Source organism: Micromys minutus (genome assembly GCF_963924665.1).
Source record: "Micromys minutus genome assembly, chromosome: 13".
Taxonomy (NCBI): Eukaryota; Metazoa; Chordata; class Mammalia; order Rodentia; family Muridae; genus Micromys; species Micromys minutus.
In genome coordinates this window covers 57,738,044-57,745,904 of record NC_137982.1, presented here as the reverse complement: position 1 = coordinate 57,745,904, position 7,861 = coordinate 57,738,044, and the positions used below count along the sequence as shown (strand labels likewise).

General features: G+C 37.8%; 1 pseudogene across 1 annotated transcript; it reads right to left on the bottom strand.

Moving 5' to 3' along the window:
* Window positions 1-3,630: 3,630 nt before the first annotated feature.
* LOC308428955 (heterogeneous nuclear ribonucleoprotein Q-like) lies at window positions 3,631-5,280 on the bottom strand (annotated as a pseudogene). Its single transcript has one exon. The product of its transcript is annotated as a heterogeneous nuclear ribonucleoprotein Q-like (transcript).
* Window positions 5,281-7,861: the final 2,581 nt, after the last annotated feature.

Below are 7,861 nucleotides of genomic sequence, written 5' to 3'. Positions count from 1 at the left end.
CTTTTGGTAAGATGGCCATTTTTCAATGTTGATCCTTCCAACATACATAGTTTGATACTAGAGAAAAGGGTTCTTCACACAGCCAGTCCCAGAGAAAACAGCTTAGGTGGCAGATTCTGTCACTCTAGCCCTGGCCAGGTATACAGGAGATTTTCCACATGCTTTCCACAAGAGAGCCCTCTGCAAAGCTTTCAAATATTTTATGGATCAAAGCCATTCATGGTTTTTACCAAGCAGAACATTGGAATCCCGCTATGTTTTGAGCTCAAAATTCTATGAATACTGGAGTTTCTCCAAGATCAGGCTACAGATTACAGTCAAACTCAGTCTACCCTGCAAAACTCCTGTTTCCTGCCCAAGAATCCTGCTATAAACAAGGCCTCTTAAGACTCTTAAATACTCCAGTGCGTACACTGAAAAAGCTAATCTCTTCATTCTTAAAAGGTTATTTAATGATCTCTAGAGAAGGGATGTTTTAGAAATGGCAGGAGCCATGCATACACTGATGATAACACCTTCATGATAATCTGGAGTTCATGAGAAAGGAACTTCATCCTCAACCTGAATACTAGAGGCCATTGTTTCACTTCTTGATCCTACAATACTTAATGTAAAATTAAATGAGCTTTTATGAGTAGAACAATGATCTTTACCAAAAGTGAAATCACATGTTCAGTAATCATTAGAAGAACAGAAAAACTTGAAACACATTGAAATAAGTCTCAGTTCCTGGAACTCTCTAATTTTTTTTTTGTTAATTGGGTAAAATAGCTAACGGGCAGCAGACATTATATTACTTAAAAGGTATTAATTTACAGATGAAAAAGTTGTGGTACTTAAAGCCTGGTATCCCATAAGGTATGGCAATACATGTTGCTAAATATATTATTGTCTGGTTATAAAAAAAGTCTTTTAATTGTATTCTACACACCAAGAAGATATGGAAAGTTTGGCTTTAAAAAAAATAAGCCTGAGCCAAAGCCATTGCCCAGAGCTGACAGATTAGTATAGTAGAAATGCCCATCTTGCCCAAAGTAATCTACAGGTTCAATGCAATCCTCATCAAAATTTCAGCTAACTTCTTCAAAGAGTTATAAAAAGCAATTTGCAAATTCATTTGGAATAAGGAAAGCAAAATTGATTATCAGCTATAAAATAATTTCTATGGGAATCACCATCTCTGACCTCAAGTTGTATTACATAGAAATAGTGATTAAAAACTGTATGATATTGATACAGAAACTCTAACATAGATAGAACAATGAAATAGAGTTGAAGACTCAGAAGTAAATTCACACTATTGTCATCTGGATCATATCAATTAGTGCACACTTATTTTATTTGTTCTTTTACTAGGCAAGCTTGGGAAGGGCTCCTAATGCTGCTATAATGTGAAACTGTCATGGAATTCACATAAAATGCATATGCTGCAGAACTTAAAAAGGAAAAATTATACCATGTGCTTGTGAACAGAACATTAATTAACACAGTCATTTGCATATGTGTGTTTGAATTCCTGTAAAAAGATATGCAATATTTGGAATATATTATATAAAAATAATGTTTATAAAATATGTATGTATCTGTGTGTTGACTAACAACATCCTAAACAGTGTTATGAAAAAGTCAGGAGAACATAGTGAACTAGCTATCTCTGTCTCTCAGGTGACAGCTAATTCTAGTGAGGATGTGGAACAATAAGAATGGTTTGACATCTTTCTTCCTGTTGACCTCCAGTTGGACCAGCACCGTTTTTATAAAAGGCCACCTTTATTCCACTGGATCATTTTAGGTTCTTTGTCAAAGATCAAGTGACCATGGCAGGGATGTAAAGAAAGAAAATAATCTCCATTTTTGGTGGGATTGCAGGCTGGTACAATTAATCTGGAAATTAGTCTCATGGTTCTTCAGAAATTTGAACAAAGTCATACCCGAGGACCCAGCTATTCTACTCCTGGGCATATACCCAAAAGGTGCTCCAAAGTACAACAGGGACACATGCTTCAGTATATTCATAGCAGCCTTGTTTGTAATAGTCAGACGCTGCAAAAGACCCAGATGTCTTTTAACAGAGGAATGGATTCAGACAGTGTGGTTCATTTACACAATAGAATATTGCTTAGCTATTAAAAACAATGGCTTCATGAAATTCTTAGGCAAGTCAATGGAACTAGAAAATATCATTCCGAGTGAGGTAACCCAATCACAAAAAAATACACATGGTATGTACTCACTGATAAGTGGATATTAGTCCAACAGCTTGGATTACCCAAGATACAATTCACACACCACTTGAAGCTCAAGACTATTGAAGACCATAGTGTAGTTTTTCTTCGAAGAGGGAACAAAAATATTTACAGGAGGAAATAAGCAGACAATGTTTGAAACAGAGACTGAAGCAATGGTCTTCCAGGGACTCTCCCACTCCCCACAGCCCATGGAGGTTGAGACAACAAAACCCAAACCATATTGCTGATGCCAAGAAGGGTATGCGGACAGGAGTCTGATTTATCTTCTAAGAGAGTCTGCCACATCATGACAAAAACAGAGGCAAATGCTCACAGCCAACTATTGAACTGAGAATGGGGTCACCAAAGGAGGAGTTAGAGAAAAAATTGAACTTTTATTTTTTTATCTTCTAACAATGCATTTATTGAAAAACATACAATCAATTTGCTGGGTGCAGTTAGTGAGAAGTGTGGCTTTGTTCATGTCCAAGAGGGTTGTTAAAATATATACATAAAGGGAAAATCTTGCCAGATGCCTCAAATTTTGGTGGCACTGTTTCAGATTGAGGTCCAATTACTGATCTACCTATCAGTCTCTAATTTTCCAGATGCCCCCCGGTTTCTATTTTCACTATTGCACAAATGCATCATTTTTTTATCTTTTATTTTATTTCTTTAAACTTTATTTTAAAAAACAAAGATAAAAGAAAAAAAAATTTAAACATTTTTGCATAAATGTATACAAATATAATTGTGAGAGTGCTTCGCTTTTTTTTTTTTTTTTTTTTTTTTTTTTGTAAGGTTTGATACTCTGCATTAAGGTCTTACTAGTTACAATGAGCAAAAAGTACATGTAAAACATGATATAGCCCGGAATTAGTAAACGTTTTCTTGGTGTGTAAGGATTGAGCATGATGGGTTTTTTTTTTTTTTTTTTTTTTTGTTATTGTTGTTGTTGTTTTGTTTTGTTTTGTTTTGTTTTTTTTCTTGAACTTCATACAGTCTGTGAGTTGTTTCTGGGGCAATCCGAGGCTCTGGGTTTAGCATCCCACAATAAGTGACTGCATATTATGTCTGTTCTTTTGTGACTGCGTTATCTGACTCAGGATGATATTCTCTAGATGCAGCCATTTTCTTAAGAATTTGGTTAAGTCATTGTTTCTGATGGCTGAGTAGTATTCCATTGTGTAAATGTACCACAATTTTTGTATCCATTCATCTACTGAAGGACATCTGGGTTCTTTCCGGGTTCTGGCTATTATAAATAGAGCTGCTATGAACATTGTGGTGCATGTATCTTTGTTGTATATTGAAGTGTCTCTGGGGTATATGCCCAGAAGTGGAATAGCTGGATCTTCAGGTCGTACTATGTCCAAAATCTGGAAATCAGCCCAAATACATCCTAATAAAACTCCTCATTTTCAGATTTGTAACCATAGTTACCAGAATCATCAACACCTTGGAACGGCTGCTGAGCAATGAGTTGGGAGACCCAGTTTTGAATCTGGCTGGTTTTACCCCTCAGCTTTTTTCTTTCCTCCTACATTTAAACAGTGGCCACGCCTTACACCATATACCCACACCTCTTGTTCTTGAGTATATTCTCCTGCACCAGGATGCCTCTTTCTGATCCAGGGCCTCCTCTGAGTGAATAACCAGATCTACCACAGGGAGGAGCAGCCTTGCGACTTCTGGATAGAGCAGCATCCCTTTCTCCTCTACTACCACTTCCTCTATCTCCAACTTGAAATTATTCATAACCATAATATGGCTCTTCATATCCACTATGATAGTTATGGTAATCATAACCATATAATAACAGTAATCTTCGTGACCATAATAATGTGAAGGATATCCATAGCCACCTCTGTCTCTACACCCTCCACTTGTTGGGGGAGCGGAATATGAGATGGACCATAATAATAGTAATTATCATACATTCTTTGCTGCTTGCTGCTTGCTGCTGAGATTTTCTTTCTTCCTTCTTCTGATCTGGTGGCTTGGCAAAAGCAATTTCAATATTTTCTCCCTTGAAGTCTTCTCCATTCATTTCTTCTATAGCCTTGACAGCACCATTTCTCTCCTCAACATGAATGAAAGCATAATCTTTAGCATCTTCATTCATTCCAGTTTCCCAGACTGACAAAATGACTTTTCTAAAGTTTCTTCTGTTACAGTGTTAGCAAGGTTGCATACCAACAGCACTTTTACCTTTGCCATAACTTCAGGATCAAGATCTTCAGTAGGGATCAGCCTGTTCAACATTTCCAACATTTCCCCAGACTTTGCCTTTACCATTCATGAGCCTATGCATTGCCTAGGCAGCTGTTTTGTGATCTTCATATTCAAGGAAAAAAAGGACTCTTTTTTTTTCTCTTGTCATCAGGTTCATGGTATATAATGTCATCTATGAGACCCTCTGCCACTTTAGTAAATTCTTCAAGAGTCTGTTTCTTGGTTTTACTCTTGGGAATAGAGTAAAATAGCCCACAAAAAGCTGATTGTAGAAAACTGAGATGCAGACACCAGTGTGCTTCCCAGAACAAATGTCATGATTATTATACAGTGCAACAGGCTTTTGTGCTGCTTCTTTTGTACAAAAAAAAAAAAAAAAGACAAATGTATAACCTGTGTTGAGACCAGTAAGTAGACCCATCATTAAACTTAGATCCCATAAAGGTCTAGCTTTCTCAAATTATGGAACAAACTCATCCTCAAACAGATCTCTGGGACTCTTCCCCACAAATATCTCAGAGCCAACAGAAGGCAGCTGACCTGAATAAACCGAATCTGGAAATGGCCCCCCACACTTCCTCTGACCTGTAGTCACATCAAGTGTGTAGCCTGTTCTTTCCAAAAGTGCCTTAACCTTTGCCTCATCTGTTCCTTTACTAGAGTCGACTACTTTGGTCCCTAGTTTCTCTCTCTGCCTGTAAGTCTTCATGACACCACATAAAAAGGCACTTTTGTTCTGAACATGAGAGAGATCACTTTAAACTGTTGAAGCACTGCTAAATGCACCCTCCTCACTGAAGTGTTTTAAAGGTTTGATAGCTCTTTTTCTCTTCTCCAGCCAAAGAAGATGCACAAAGGAAAGAAGGATCAGTCTGAACTCGGGGATCCCAATGAGGTTGCTAAAGAAAGGACTTAAGGAGCTGAAAGGGGTTGCAACCTCATGGTAAGACATCAACATTATCAACCAACCAAACCCTCCAAAACTCCCATGGAGTAAAACACTAACCTTTGGGCACAGTTTGAGAGACCTATTGATCCAGTTGCATATGTAGCTGAAGATGGCAATATCTGACATCAATGTGAGAAGAGGCTTTTATTCCAGAGAGGTCACATTGTCCCAATGCAGGGGAATGACAAGGCAATGGGTTGAAGAGGGGGATCAGAAGGAAGTGCACCTTTGTGAATGCAACTGGAGGGGGAGGGAAGGGATGGAAGCAGGGCAGGTTAAAGGGATATTATCTCAAATGTAAATACAGATTATGTAATAAAAATATGCCTCTGTCCCCTGCCATTGCTAAGAAGCTGGAGGCCAAAAAGGTGGTTAACCCTTCATTTGAGCAAAGACCTAAGAACTTCAGCATGGGGCACGGTATCCAGCCCAAAAGAACATGCTACAGTGACAAAGAGGCAAACTCTATTAGGAGGCTCAAAGTACCTCCTCCCATTAACCAGTTGACCCAGGCCCTCGACAGAAAAACAGCTACTCAGCTGCTTAAACTTGCCCACAAGTACAGAGACAAAGCAAGAGAAGAAGCAAAGGCTACTGGCCCATGCTGAGAAGAAAGCTGCTAGCAAAGGGGACATCCCAAATAAAAGACCACCTGTCCCCCAAACAGGAGTCAATACAGGCACCACCTTGGTGGAAAACAAGAAAGCAGAAGGCTCAGTTGGTGGTGATTGTGCATGATGTAGACCCCATTGAGCTGGTGGTTTTCCTGACTGCCCTGTGTCAAAAGATGGGGGTGCCCTAAGCATCATCAAGGAAAAGGCAGGCAGGAAGACATGCACCACTCTTGTCCTCACATAGGTTAATTCAGAAGACAAGGGTGCTCTGGCTAAGCTGGTGGAAGTTATTAGGATCAATTATAATGACAGATAAGATGAGATTTGCTGCTACTGGGGAGGCAACATCCTGGGTCCTAAATCTGTGGCTCTCATTGTCAAGCTGGAAAAGGGCAAGGTTAAAGAACGTGCCATTAAACCAGGTTACACTTAGTGTACTAAATGTACACTTAGGTTTCTGTACATAAATATAATTACAACATTATCTTCCAAAAATAAAAATAAGTGAAAAAATGGAAGGAGCTAAAGGAATCTGCAACCTCCTAAGAATGACAATATGAACAAACAAAACTCCCAGGGACTAAACCACTATCCAAAGAGTACATATGGACAGACCCATGGACAGACCCATGGACAGACCCATGGCTTCAGCTGCACATATTGAAGAGGATGGCATTATTAGGCATCAGTGGGAAGAGAAACCCTTGGTCGTGCCATGGGAAGGAGAGGTTAGGATAGGGGGCTTATGGAGGAGAAACCAGGAAAGGGAATCACGTTTGAAATGTAAATATTTCAATTTTTTTTATTAAATCCAATGAGCACTTCCATTTTTCTAATCTTTATTTTTTAGTTCATTTATTAATTTTAGTAGACACTTACTGCTATAAACTTGTCTTCTAGATCTGCCTTCATTATGTCCCATAGGTTTAAATATGTAGTGAATTTTTTCCCTAGTAAATATGAATTAAAATATTATTTTACAATATATTCTGATCATTTTTTCTAATATTCAAACTCCTCCAAGATTCTAACCATATGTTGGTCTTTTGAAAATGAAGAGAAGAGCTCTTTGGCTTTTATCCCTTCCCTATACAATGTTTTACTATAATTTTCAGAGAACTGGCTTTTTTTTCCCTTAGATACTCTGTATTTACATTTGAGATGTTATCCCTTTACTCTGCCCCCAACTCCCATCCTCCCCTCTGATCCCCCTCTTCACCCCATTGCCTTGTCATTGCCATACACTAGGAAATCTTGGTCTTTCTCGAACAAAAGTCTCTTTTCACATTGATCCTAGACACTGCTACCTTCAGCTACATACACAACTGGATCAATAGGTCTCTCAGTGTTCACAGAGGTTGGTGTTTTATTTCATGGGAGTTTTGGAGGGTTTGGTTGGTTGATAATGTTATCTTCCCATAAGGTTGCAACCCCTTTCAGCTCCTTAGGTCTTTTCTTTAGCAACCTCATTAAATTCTGGTTTTTAATAAATATACCCTCCCAGTGGAGTCAGAAATGATTTAATATTTTTTTAAATATTAGAGATTATGCATGTTTCCTACTATATCTCTTATTAGACATAAAAAAGCCATTGGAAGTAATCTTCTGTAGTCATTAATTATTATTTTGAGGAACTCAACAACACATATATCTGTACTGGACCTATCAAAAATAGTTACATGAAAGTGAAAGTATGTAATATATTATTTATCATTACATCATAAAAATAATATATATCTACATAACATTTATTTATATACATTTAGAACATTATGCCTGTAATTTATCAATAAGAATGTAGGTATTATCATGCTCTTTAAATATTATAAATATTC